This window comes from Cibotium barometz, chromosome 15 (genome assembly GCF_041138505.1).
Source record: "Cibotium barometz isolate CiBa-2024 chromosome 15, ASM4113850v1, whole genome shotgun sequence".
In the NCBI taxonomy this organism is placed as follows: domain Eukaryota; kingdom Viridiplantae; phylum Streptophyta; class Polypodiopsida; order Cyatheales; family Cibotiaceae; genus Cibotium; species Cibotium barometz.
This window is the reverse complement of record NC_141060.1, coordinates 54,331,828-54,346,557: the sequence shown is the minus strand read 5'-3', so window position 1 is coordinate 54,346,557 and position 14,730 is coordinate 54,331,828.

Sequence of the window (14,730 nt, the reverse complement as noted above, 5' to 3'; positions counted from 1 at the left end):
GACATGGCTGCCTAAGTTTAAGGTCGAAGGTATGCAGAAAGTATGTGAAGCATGTCAATTTGGAAAGCAAACAAAGCATGTATTTCCACATGATAGAAATGTAAGAAGGAATATACTAGATGTTGTGCATTCATATCTATGGAGTCCTGTGGAAGACTATATAGGTCTATGGTGGTATGTAACATTCATTGATGACCACACGAGGAAAGTGTGGGTGTATTTCATGAAGGAGAAGAGTGAAGCTTTCACTTATTTTTAAAATTTCAAAGTGATTTTTGAAAAGCAGACAAGAAAGAAAACGAAGTGCCTAAGGTCAGATAGAGGGGGAGAATACTTCTCCAATGAGTTCTCTGATTTCTTTTGCCAAAGAATGGCATTCAAAGATAGTTTACATGTAGATACTTTTCTAGCAAAATGGAGTTACTGAGCGAAAAAATAGGCACATTACAGAGATAGCACGAGCATTGATGGCAGAGAAGAATATGCCGTATAGCTATTGGGCTGAGGCTAAATGGGCTGAGGCTATATCTACATCAGTTTATATCATGAATAGGACTCCTACTGCTGTAGCCATACATGATGTAACACCAGAGGAGAAGTTTACTGGAAAGAAACTTGATTCGTCTCACTTGAAAGTTTTTGGATATATTTCATATGTGCATGTGCCAGATGAGTTGCGTACTAAGCTAGATCCAAAGGTAGAAAAATATGTGTTTATTGGGTATTCCCTTGAGCAAAAGTGATATAGATGTTAAAATCCTACTACACATGAATTGAGAGTAGGCAGTGATGATGTATTTGATGAGATGAGTAGCTGGTATGCTATTAAAAAAGATGATGTTGGGGATGATGTAAGTGAAAATGTGGTTGCACATAATGCAAGTCAGCAATCACAGTCATTGAGTGGACCAGAAGAGTCCTTATACAATGGTTCTATTGACCTACCATGGAATGGTAGGCTACGTCATAATACCAGTCTTGGAAATGTAGTTGGTACATCACATAAAGGAAAAGAGAAATTTCTTTTGGGTTTTTGTATCATGTGTCTTACATATGGGTGTTAAGGTTTGTGTGGTGGTCTTTGATGTGGATGCTTCTGCATCTTATATAGCTTTTGGCTCTTTTGTGTTTATGCCCCCTTTGGGTTTATGTCCTCTACAGACTCCTTTTCCCTGTCTTTTAATTCGACCTTGGTTTCGATAGTTTTTTGTAGTCCCTTGTTTTTCTTGGGTTTAGAAGGTTGTTTTCTCTTTCAGGTTCTGGTTTAAAACATGTTCTTCTACCCATGTTGAGGTATTGTCTTTTGCTTTCCTTTTGACTGTTTCTCATGCCTTGGCTTGTAATAAGCGTGTAAGCACATTCAAAGGTACCGTGGATAATTGTCCATTTTGTACACTTAAGATGTTAAGGTTGTTTTCTCTTTTAGGTTCTGTTTTAAAACATGTTCTTCTACCCATGTTGAGGTATTATCTTTTGCTTTCCTTTTGACTGTTTCTCATGCCTTGGCTTGTAAGCGTGTAAGCACATTCAAGGGTACCGTGGATAATTGCCCATTTTGTACACTTAAGATGTTAAGAGTTGTATTTTGTGAGACAAGTTGCATTGAAGCAACTCGTCTTGGGCAATCTTGGAACATGTGATCAATGCCACATCGTTCACACATTGGTCGTAAGGTGTTAGTGACTATGGGCATGGAAGTATTCCAAACTGTGTAATCTGCCACCTTGTGAGGTCCACGATAATAGAAACATTGAAGTGTCCGATTAATTGCTTCCTGAGTAGTTTCTACCCTTTGGATTGTTTATGTTTGGTGCACGGGAGATGGAGGTTTTGGAGTCCATTGTGGATGAAGCAGGACACTTTTGAGTCCATTGTGGATGAAGCAGGACACTTTTTATTATCATGGTCAAAGGTTTTACAATATATGCAGTACAGGTGCCTTATATGCACAATGAGGATTGGGATGGTCGTATTGATTGCATTCAACACAAGGCATTTCACTCCTCACTATTAGAGGCATTAAGGATGCCTGGTTTTGAAGGTTTTCATCCTGTCTTATAGATGTCAGCTGTAATGTTTTAAGCAAGGCTGCATAAAATTCTGGGAATGTCAATTCTGAGATCGATCTTTCTTTTGCCATTGCTTCACTTGGTTTAGATGAGGAACACCTCGTAGCATGATCATCTTCTAGCATGTTGTCATCTAAACGTATTGCTTCTTTACAACATTGATCGAATGTTTCCAGATTGGATACAATGATCAAGTTGTGTAAGTTATTATTCTTCAAGCCCATCATGAAACATCTCCTCAATTGAACATCATTTAATTTTCCCCATGACTCACAATATGAGTCCAAGAGTTTTATCCGAAGGATAAAATCTCTAATGGATTCATTGGGTTGACACTCAATTGAATAGAGTTCTGTTACTGCACTCCATCAATCACCTTGTCTGGAAAAGTCATGTATAAAGGCTGATTTCAAGGTTTTGAAGTTGGTCTTGATCGCCGACATCAATGTGATGAACCATCGATTAGCTTTTCCCTCTCTAAGCATAAGTTCAACGCATGTACCTTAGTGGGGCAGTTGGGATTTTCAAAGGCTTCACATCTCTGTTCAAACATTTGAATGAATTAAACAAGTCTGTTGTTCCGTCATATTTGCCCATAATTTTGGAAATTTGAACGGTCGTATTTCTGTATGAGTCATTGAGGTCGTATGTAAGTGCTCTTATTGGAAAAGACTCAGTGAGAACGGTCGTATTTCTGTATGAGTCATTGAGGTCGTATGTAAGTGCTCTTATTGGAAAAGACTCAGTGAGTCCTTGGCCCACCCCCCTTCCTAGACTAGTCAGTATGTCCAAGGTGTGGGCATCTAGGAAAGAGTTAGTACTTGTAGGATTTGCGAGAATGTTAGGCAAGGGACCAAAGCCCGGTGGAGTCGAAGTGACAGGGGGTGTAAAACCCGATGACACGCTTGTTATAAGCATGGCCAATGGCATTGGGAGGTGAATTTATAGCATAGATCTTAATGGCTCAAAGAGGGTGAGCATTCCGCTCGGATGTGTTCTACATGCGCCTTCATGGTCGTTGAGGATCATCCGGCGACTATTGACATATGTCCCACCAATCGTGTGATGTGGCAGATAGACGACCAACAAGGTGAAACATCAAGTGGAACTGAAAATGTAAGTCCATGGTCAAGAAGGTTGAGACATGGTAGTGTGAGCACAAGTGACAGTGTTGTTGACAAAGGCAAAAAGAAGGTTGAGACATGGAAGTGTGAGCACAAGTGAAAGTGTTGTTGACAAAGGCAAAAAGAAGGAAGGAATTGGTATAACAGGTTATGAATCATCTAGCTCGCAAAGCTTAGATGAAGAAATTTGCATCCCAACCTTACGTACTCTAGGTATAAGGCAAGAGAGATATGTTCCTCCACATTGAAAAGATGTATGGGAGAAGAGAGCTTGAGCTCTTGTTGTAGGCACACACACACTCACACAAACCCTAGAAGAGAACACACAAGGTGAGAGGCTAAAAATTCGTCTTCTTCTTTACACAACAAAAGAGGTCTACAAAGAAGATAAAGTGACTAACACACATAGTAGAGTTATACAAGTGGTCCATAATGTGAACACGCTAAGAGGAGTGAGTAGATGTGGACTAGTCGGTGTAGTCCAGCTGTCAAATCTTTGTCAGTGCCAGCTACCAAACCCGCTAGTGATATAAATGTTGAACGATCATGCAGGCGCCTCCTCGTGAGTGTCAACTCATGTTGAGCTTGATATCTCAACACTTCCCCTCAAGCTCAACTCTAGCTCATGAAATCCAAACATATCTCAAAATTTGCAGAGCTTCTAAGCTCCCAAGGCCTTCGTGAAGATGTCAGCAAAACCTGATCTTGTGTGCTAACGTAGGCCAAGTTGATGTCGCCTTGCCAAGACTTTCTCCTTGATGAAGTGGTAATGTACCTCAATGTGTTTCGTCTGCACATGGAAAACTGGGTTCTTGGCCAACTGTATACTACTAAGATTGTCACAATATACGACAACCTTTCTCTCCACATACAACCCCAAATTAGCAAGTAGCTTGCGTAACCAAGCTACCTCACACATTGCCACCACAGCTCCTCTGTACTATGCTTTTGTGCTCGACAAGGCAACTATGGGCTGCTTCTTGCTTCTCCATGTCACAATAGCACTCCCTAATGAAAACATAAATCCATTGCTAGATCTCCTGTCTAAGATGCTACTTGCCCAATCTACATCTGTGTACACATATAGCTCTAATGGTACACCTGTTACATAAAACAATGCATAATCAACAGTGGCCCTCAAATACCAAAGTGTGTGTTGCACACTATCAAGATGTGGTTACACGGAACCTGCATAAACATGCTCTCTAAGCCAACAATGTGGCTCAAATCTGGCCTATTGGTCGTGACATAGATCAAACTCCCCACCACAATCTTCCTATATAGAGTGGGATCCTCTAACACATAGCCTGTATCCACACTAAGCTTACCATTTTGATCTAATGGCACCGAGATTGGCTTACAATCAGCCATTCCATACTTGGACAACGTGTCCAATAATGCATACTATCTCTATAACAGCCAAATACCCTCAAGTGTGCGAATGACCTCAATTTCTAAAAAGTAGCACATATCTCCCAAATCCTTCTGAAACTTCCATTTGAGAAGACTTTCACATGCTCAATCTCATCCAAGTTGTCACCCCCAACAATAAGATCATCTACATATATGGTGATGATCACAATACCCTTATCACTCTTGCGCACATACAAGGAGTGATCTGTATCTGCCATATGAAAACAAATAGTGACAAGATACTCAGCAATCAAAACATGTGGGTTCTACAACCTACACAACTTTTGCCATATAAGCATAGTGATGTGCCACATAACCATCATAAGTTAACCTCTACACAAGGTTTTTGACTCTTCCAGATCTTCGTAACTTTGCATTCATGGCTTCCATAGCCTTCTTCACACCAAGTGTCCTCATTGCTAGAATCCCAAGCTCCTCATCAAGGCTCATCTCTGAGCCACTAGAATCTCCATCAACAAGAGAATGCCCTGCAAAAATATCAGGCATACCAAGGGGCTCAACCACTTTCTCTTTGCCTTTATGTGATGTACCAACTACATTTTCAGGACTAGTATTATGATGCAGTCTGCTACTCCATGGTCTATCAACAGAATCATTGGATGAGGACTCTCCTGGTCCACTCAATGATTGTGATTGTTGACTTGCATTCTATGTGACCACATTTCTATTTATATCAGTCCCAAAACAACATCTTTTCAGCAGCATACCAGCTACTCATCTCATCAAATATAACATCCCTGCTTACCCTCAATTCACGTGTAGTAGGATTATAACATCTATATCCCTTTTTCTAAAGGGAATAACCAATAAACACACATTTTTTTACTTTTGGATCTAGCTTTGTATGCAACTCATCTGGCACATGCACATATGCAATACATCCAAAAACTTTCAAGTGAGACAAATCAAGTTTCTTTCCACAGTAAACTTCTTCTCTGGCATTACATCATGTATGGTTGCAGTAGGAGTCCTGTTCATGATATAAACTGCTATAGACATAGTCTCATCCCAATAGCTATGTGGCATATTCTTCTCTGCCCCACCATCAATGCTCATGCTATCTCTGCACTGTGCCTGTTTTTTCGCTCAGCAACTCCATTTTGCTCTACAGAGTGTATCTGCATGTAAATTGTCTTTGAATGCCATTCTTTTGTGAGAATTCAAAGAACTCATTGGAGACGTATTCTCCCCCTCCATCTGACCTTAGGCACTTCACATGCTTTCTTGTCTATTTTTCAGCCCCATAACTCTGAAATTTTAAAAATGAGTGAACACTTCACTCTTTTCCTTCATGAAAGACACCCACACTTTTCTTGTGTGGTCATCAATGAATGTTACGTAGTACCTATAGCCACCCATAGATATAGTCTTCGTGCAGGACCCCATACATCTGAATGCACAACATTTAGTACATTCCTGCTCACATTTTTGTCATGTGGAAATACATGTTTTGTTTGCTTTCCAAATTTACATGCTTCACAAACTTTCTGCATACCTTCAACTTTAAACTTAGGCAGCCCTGCCACAATTTGTTTAGTCTACATAGACTTCATTCTTTGAACATTGACATGCCTAGTTCTCTTATGCCAAATGTTTGTATCTATACAACAACCCTTGAACTATTTGCAAATATTGCAGCACTCATTCATGCATATTTACATTCAATGTAAACATTCTACCCACTCTGTTGACTTTCGCAACCAACCTGCACTTATCTTTAAAGTCTTCTACATAATAGCCATCAGGGGTAAACCAAACCTACAAACCCTGCTCAATCATCTGGCCAACAGAAACTAGATTCTTTGTAATGTTCGAAACATGAAGTACATCTGCAAGGTACTTCACCTTACCATCCTGCATAGACAATGACACATCCCCAACATGGGCAATGGGATGAGCAGTGTCATTCCTTGTTTCAACAAAACCTGCTCTTTCAAGACTCTTCATTTCCTTAAACCACTCACCACCATGACTTGTCATGTGGTTCGAGGCACATGAATCAACATACCATACATCATCCTTACATGCTGCTACATCACTTCTAAACACAGCATTAACCACATGTTGCATAACAAACAACCTCTCATTATCCTCATTATGCTAGAGGATGCATAGTTGTTTTGCTGCATTTTTCCATTTTACATGTCACACTATTTCTTATAGCAATCTACTTGCACATGTCTAGCCACAATGAAAACACCCTCGTGTATTGTTATGCTGCCTTTGCCAATTACCATGACCTCTTTGACTCCCCCTGCCTCTAAACTGGCCTCTTCCACTTGTGTGTTGTTGTTGCACATCCTGGGACTGTTGCTGCTACTGTTGTTGCTGACCATAATTATGATTACCTATTCAGCCACCACCTTGGCCATGTCCACGACCTCTATCTCGTCCTCTACTTGCGCTTGTGTAGAAGGCTTGCTACTCTGAACTATTTTTGTTTTGTGTGGAGACTGTTGATCTTCACCCAAGTTCTTCTCTTCAATGATCAGCATTGACACCAAGTCTACAAAGTTGGGAATGTTCTCCCGAGTTTGAATAGATGTCTTGAACACCTTGTATTGTGGCCCAAGACCACGTAGACACACTTCCACCTTATCATCATCATCAACAAAAACACCAATTAATGTAAGGGATTCCACAATGCCCTTGATCTTCAAAGCATAATCATTCACAGAAATATTTTTCTTCTCCACAGTATGAAGCTCATTCTTCAACTGAATCTTTCGTGCCTTGGTATTGGTTTCATACAGCTTCACCAAGGTATCCCATGCCTCCTTAGGTGACTTGGCATCTCGTATATGCCCAATCATAGTGTCCTGTATGCTGATAGAAAGCCAATACATGACTTTCCTTGCTCCTTGATTCCAATCCTTAAACTCTTTTATATTTGCAGCTTTATATTTGCAGCAGTTGGATTAATCTCTGGTATCTCCGCTGCCTCCTCGTGTTCACCTTCAATGTAGTCCAAGTAACCCTTTCCCATCGGGAAATTTGTCAACCTAAACCTCCAAGCATGGAAGTTGTTCTTGTCAAGCTTCTTTGCACAACAATCTGGTGGTTTATTCCATCATTTGACATCTTTTCTACAACATAAATTTACCAACAACAGCACTCTTGCTTGACTTGCATAAATTGATGTATTCTTTATTGCAAAATGATATTATACTACACCCAAATTGTCACAACCCAGTGACCTCAATTTGCATACATAAACCCAATGGAAAATTTGAGACCTCTTTATAGTACACACAATGTCTGCACAACCAATCGCCCTTCCTGTAGTACCAAAAATAGAGTTCTACGGAGAATCGAAACTTACCCGTAGTACCCGTGAGAGCGCTTGCGAACTGGAAAACGGAGGTCTAGATGCACCTGAAATGCTTTTTTGGCCCAAAAAACTTCTATCCGATAGACAATATAGTTCCCCTGTAGCTTTGCTTTTGCAAAGAAAGCTCCTCAATTAGAGTTCATTTGCCAGTGCCTCCCTGTTAAAACCCTAAGATCTCTCTAGATAATTGTTATGCATAAACATGCATAAATCAGGCATAAACTCAACCACCCAACCACCCCCGAGCCCAAGGGATGCACACATGAATAATGAATGAAATACATCATACCTCTACCTTGATGTCCCATACCATCAAGAGGTATAACACAATCCAATAGCATGTAGCTATAGTGTGAAATGGTAGGTGAGTAGATATGGACCTCTACACAAGAGACCATAGCATAAGCCTCCAAGCCCTCAAAGCTTCCAAACCCCCTTGAGTGTGCCCCATGCCCCTATTATATAGGAGGGCCCTCAAGTGACTCTTGACTTTCCATTCCTCATGTGTGACCCTTGGATGCCTGACCCTAACCTTAACCCTTAAGGTTAGTCCTAACCCATGCTCCACTAGAGCTTGTTCCCATGCTCCCATGCTCACAAGCCTAATGTGGGTTAGCCTCCTAGTATATGCACACATAATGTGTATATAACATAGCACACATAATGTACATATAACATACTTCCCCTCTCTCAAAACATTGCACTCTTGCAATGAAAAGAAGGAGAACTGCACTGAACAATCTCAACCGACTCCCAAGTCGAATTCTCAATTTCCCTATCTTTCCACCTTATTTTAACCTCAGGGATTAGTCAACTACAAAGTTTCCTTTCCTTGAATTCAAGTACCTTATCAGGTTCATGTGGAACATAGGATAATTCATCGACTTCAACGAGTTCTTGAGGAGTAACTGTGTCATCCTCACCTCCCAGTTTCCCTTTCAATCTATCGATCTGAAAGACTGGATGAACTCTAACAATTGGAGATAGTTTTAGTTCATACGCAACTGTGCCAATCCGATATATATCTCGAAATGGACCACAATATCTAGGAGATAAATTCGAGCATTTTCCCATTGACAAAGTCTGAAAAATCTTTAGGAACATTAAAAAAAACCAACGCTCCTGGTTCAAAAGACCGAGATGAGCGTTCCCTATCAGCATAAAACTGTGCCCTATCATGAGCACTCCTGATAGAATCCCGAGCTTTGGTCAGAATTTCCTGCATATCTCGCAAGAAATCCCTCGATGCATCAAGCTCGATGTCCTTAAGACTGACATCAATAGGTGCCCTGGGTTGATACCCATACATAAGTATGCACGGACTAAAATAATAGCCGTAAATTTAGAACTGTTATAGGCAAATTCCATCATTGGAAGATATTTCCCAATATGATGATTTTCTAGAGACATGCACGAAGCATATCCTCTACAATCTGATTCATACACTCTGTTTGCCCATCAGACTATTGCGGATGATCAGAACAATTCACATTCAAAGTAACTTTTTCGTTGTAAACCTTTCGGAATAAAGTAGGAAAGCATGGCATTATAACAGCAGAAACCAGGGATTCATCGGCGCCCCGACATACCCACATCTGCATATGGAATAATCAACGTCTCGAGTTACCCATATCAACATAGAGTCATCAACGTCTCGATGAGTCACATATGTCCATCCGTAAACCTACCAGGTTGATTGTGTAAATCACCTAAAGTACGGAACTAGAGAAAGAAATGCCAACAAAGGAAGAATCCAAATTTCCTTATCCGAACACAACAAGATAAACTTGTTTGAACTCTAAAGAAAGAGATTTCAACAAGTGAAAATGCCAATGAGATTACCCTCATCAAAACATGTAGGCTATAGATAAAAGGTGTTTATCTAGAGAATGCCCACAGTATAACTTCTAGTGAATTTAGAAAATAAGATTGTCTTTGAATGTTGAGGTCAACATGCTAAGTGATGTAAGCAAAGCAACAATCTTGAGCCCAAATTATCCCATAAGATAATATATGTGAGGGATCCCTAGCGTCCCATACCACCATGATACCACCCATACATACCTTAACAATTTGAAACTCCCTAGTATGCCGTCTAGGAAAATATGAATAAAATCCTGTATAAAAGGAATAAGATGGCCTTATCCAGACTTTCACATACTAAACCTGTCTCTATATACTTGAGACTACATCAAGGAATAACTCCCTCTGAGTACATCATCAGAAAAGAAATTGAATTATTGGCGCCTTTCTAATGATAACTACCCAAAACACAATAAAGTTAGGGTAGAAAAATAACTCACCTAGATATATAAACAACTAGGTATCCGAGTTGGAATATATACAAGAGTATAAGAAATATACTCCAAAATTATATGCAAAAAACGAAGGCAGATGCTACCTTCAAAGCACATGTAAATATTCAAAAGATCAAAAGATCCTTATAAAACCATGGATAAAAGCATAGAAGCTCCTTAAATCCATAAAAACCATAGTTGATCATAAAAATCAATGCATACCATCTAATGGACATAAATTATGCCAAAAGAAGCATTAAAATTGGTGGCCAACTCATCAATCTGGAGTATATGAACATGGTGTTGTTCAAATAAAACTCCAAAGTAAGAAAGTGAAACACATGTGTGTAGCACTCAATAAGAAAACCCTAGACATAAGTGATCTAGGCAGAACCTGATGAGTCCATATAAAACTTGAAAAACATCCAATAAAATCCACCAAAATAAACCGATCAACTAATCCATGATAGAGGCTTAAGAAATTAAGCACAAACCACACTTTAATAAGTGCAAAATAAATTATCATGGAAAAGTGTCAAAGGTGAAACACACTTTGAACGTAAATTATAGCCATCAAAAGAAATTAAGGAACATGTCCAAAAAGAATGGCTAAACAATGGTAAAAAATCATGAATACATCGTTTAAAATTAATCCAAACATAAATATCCATTAATACGAGATATAATCGTATTAATAATATGCGAATAATACGCATCTATCTAATGTCAGTACGAGAAAACGTACTTCAACATTAAATAACCCTCGAAAATATTAAATTCTCGAGAAAAAGAATTATCATGATTTTTTTCTAATTTTTCCTAATTTATAGGGTCTCAAAATATAATAATTTTGAATTCCACCAAACCTATCCCATGGCATTCCAAACCTATATTTTTCCAGAAAATTTTTAGCAATTTAATTTGCCAAAATACCATTGATATTTTAAAAATACCAATTTTTAGGATTTCTAAAAATAATTTCTAGAAATTTCCTAATTTTCCCTGAGAATCCCATCGTTCACGAAATTTCCAATTCCGCCCGACAATTCTCAAATCCAATGAAAATTTTTAATTTTAATGGATTTTTCTAATTTTTTGGGTCAAAAAATATATTTTTAAAAGAATTTGAATGGTCATGGGCGCCCGAATGGACACACCACATGCCAAACACCAACCCCACATTTTCTCGAAATTTAAAATAACCTTTGTCTAATTTTCAAGAATTTTTTGAAATTTTTAAATTACCCCGAACGCATTTAGAATACGAACGGTCAAAAAATTTCGGAATTCCAACGGTTTTCCCGGAATACGGAAAGCCAAAAGTTTTGGGAAAATGAAAAGACAAAAAAAATTCGGAATGTGAAAGGTCAAAGGTTTCCGGAATACGGAAGGTCAAAAGTTTTTCCGGAATTTGGAAAGCCAAAAGGTTTCGGGAAAACGGAAAGCCAAAGGTTTTCCGGAAGATGAAAAGCCAAAATTTTTCAATAAGAAATTTCCAGAAAATTTTCATGGATTTTTTTCCTCAAATCCCAAAATTTTCAGTAATTTTCAGGCTTTTTCCAAGCTTTTTTCTGAAATATATTCAAAAGCCTTTTTTTTGGAAATAAAAAACTCATTATTTTAAAAAAATGAAAAAAAAAATAAAAAATAAGCTTTTTTTAAGCTTATAGCAATTTGATTTTTTTAGGGGGGGGGGCGTTTTTTCGCCGGCGGCTGCTGCGCAGCCCCCCCCCCCCCCCGTCGCCTGCGCGTGGATGCTTGAGAGAAATCAGATCTCTCTTCTCCCCTCTCTCCTCCCTTTCCTCTCCATTTCCATCTCTCCTCAATCTCTTCTCTCTCTCTCTCTTAATCAGAGAGAGATTAGCTTAATCTCTGATTAAGATTTTTAATTAAACTCCTAATCATAATTAACATTAATTATGATTAATGTTTAATTTAAAAAATCCCTTTTTAAGAGAAATTTCACGGAAAAATGAAGGAAATATCAGATTTGAGAGGTGGAGAGGACCCCACGCACACGGGAGAGCAATTTATGCATCAACACGCTGTCCCCTACTGAATTTCAGTAGAAAATTGACAGAAATTTGATCGCATTCCCGCGGAAAAAACCCGCAAAAAATGTATAAAAATACATTTTTAATCATGAAAATGCTCAAAAAATTCCTAAAAAAATTAGAAAAAAATTTCTAAAAATTATAGAAATTCAGGGAATCCATTCTACAAAAATATCCACCATAAAATTTATGGTATTTTTGTAAAAAATTCCATTAATGCTCGATTTTAACCATAAAAAATAGAAAAAAATAGCATTAACTCACGGTATTCCCCCGCAACGTCGATTCGTCCATTGAATTGAAGTACCACACGTTCCAATCACCATAACGATGATCCATGTGTATTTCATCAACACAAATCAACAAAATAACATTTTATTAGTAAATATTAAAATTTACTAAAAAAAATCAACAATTAAATAGAGATTGCTCTGATACTACTGTTAAAACCCTAAGATCTCTCTAGATAATTGTTATGCATAAACATGCATAAATCAGGCATAAACTCAACCACCCAACCACCCCCGAGCCCAAGGGATGCACACATGAATAATGAATGAAATACATCATACCTCTACCTTGATGTCCCATACCATCAAGAGGTATAACACAATCCAATAGCATGTAGCTATAGTGTGAAATGGTAGGTGAGTAGATATGGACCTCTACACAAGAGACCATAGCATAAGCCTCCAAGCCCTCAAAGCTTCCAAACCCCCTTGAGTGTGCCCCATGCCCCTATTATATAGGAGGGCCCTCAAGTGACTCTTGACTTTCCATTCCTCATGTGTGACCCTTGGATGCCTGACCCTAACCTTAACCCTTAAGGTTAGTCCTAACCCATGCTCCACTAGAGCTTGTTCCCATGCTCCCATGCTCACAAGCCTAATGTGGGTTAGCCTCCTAGTATATGCACACATAATGTGTATATAACACTCCCAAAGAGCTCCTGACAAGGGTGTAGTAGCCAACACAAAGAGGGAAGAGTAGATGAAGCTTTTACCCTCGTACCACTTCCTGTGCTTCTCTTACATGCCACTCAGTCCTTAGCATGAACCAGGCTCTGATACCATGAAAAGATGTAGGGGAGAAGAGAGCTTGAGCTCTTGCAAGCACACACACACTCACACAAACCCTAGAAGAGAACACACAAGGTGAAAGGCTGAAAATTCTTCTTCTTCTTCACATAACAAAAGAGGTCTACAAAGAAGATAAAGTGACTAACACATATAATAGAGTATATATAAGCGATCCATAATGTGAACATGCTAAGAGGCGTGAGTAGATGTGGACTAGTCGGTGTAGTGCAGCTGTCGAATCTCTGGCAAAGATATGTCGGTGCTAGCTACCAAACCCGCCAGTGATATAAATGTCGAACGGTCATACATGCACCTCATGACTGTCAGCTCATGTTGAGCTTGACATCTCAACACACATGCTAGATCATAGGGTGTACAAAGTAATCCACAAGGTTTGATAAGGTCACAAAGGATTAGGTATCAAATGGAGAGATTGATATATGATGGGTATGCAATGCATTATGCATACATGACATCAATGATAAAGCATGTGAAACCATCATGTATTGGAGAAGCTATTGGAAAACATGTATGGGAGAAAGAAATGGATGCATTGGTTCAGAATGATACATGAGACTTGGTTGTATTATCAAGTGGAAAGAATGTCATTGGTTGTTGTAAATGGGTGTATAAAGTGAAATGTAAGTTGGATAGATCAATAGAAAGTCATAAAGCAAGGCTAGTTGCAAAGGGATATGCATAGAGACATAGTTTGGATTATGATTAAACATTTAGCCCTGTGGCTAAGATCAAAATAGTGAGATCTGTGATTGCATTGGATACATCAAATGGTTGGGAAATGTATCAGATGGATATTAAGAATGCATTGAATTGCAAGAAAAAGTGTTCATGGAACAGCTAGAAGGCTATGTGCATCCTAAATATCCTACACATGTATGTAAGTTGAAGAAGGCCTTGTATGGATTGAAGCAAGCACCATGTGCTTAGATAGACAAGATAAGCAGGTATCTCATTAGCATTGGTTTTCATGTGGGAACAATAGATTCATCACTATATGCAAAGAAGACATCACAAGGTATTGTGGATTGTCATTTGTAGATGACTTGATCATGGACAGGTGATTTAAGGAAGGATATTGCTGATGTGAAAGCTTCATTATGTGGTGAGTTTGATATGAAAGAATTAGGAGAATTGATGAAAGATCCCTGCCCCTGTGCAACGAGTTCAGGCATGCTAGTAGCAGAAGTAGCACTTCTTATGCAAGGCAGAGCCTCTCACTCACGGCCTTGCCCACGGATATCCAGACAAGAGACTAATCCCTTGGTTCTAGCAAAACCGAACCCAGGAAAACTTCCCTCACCTAGCAGACATAGGCGATTCC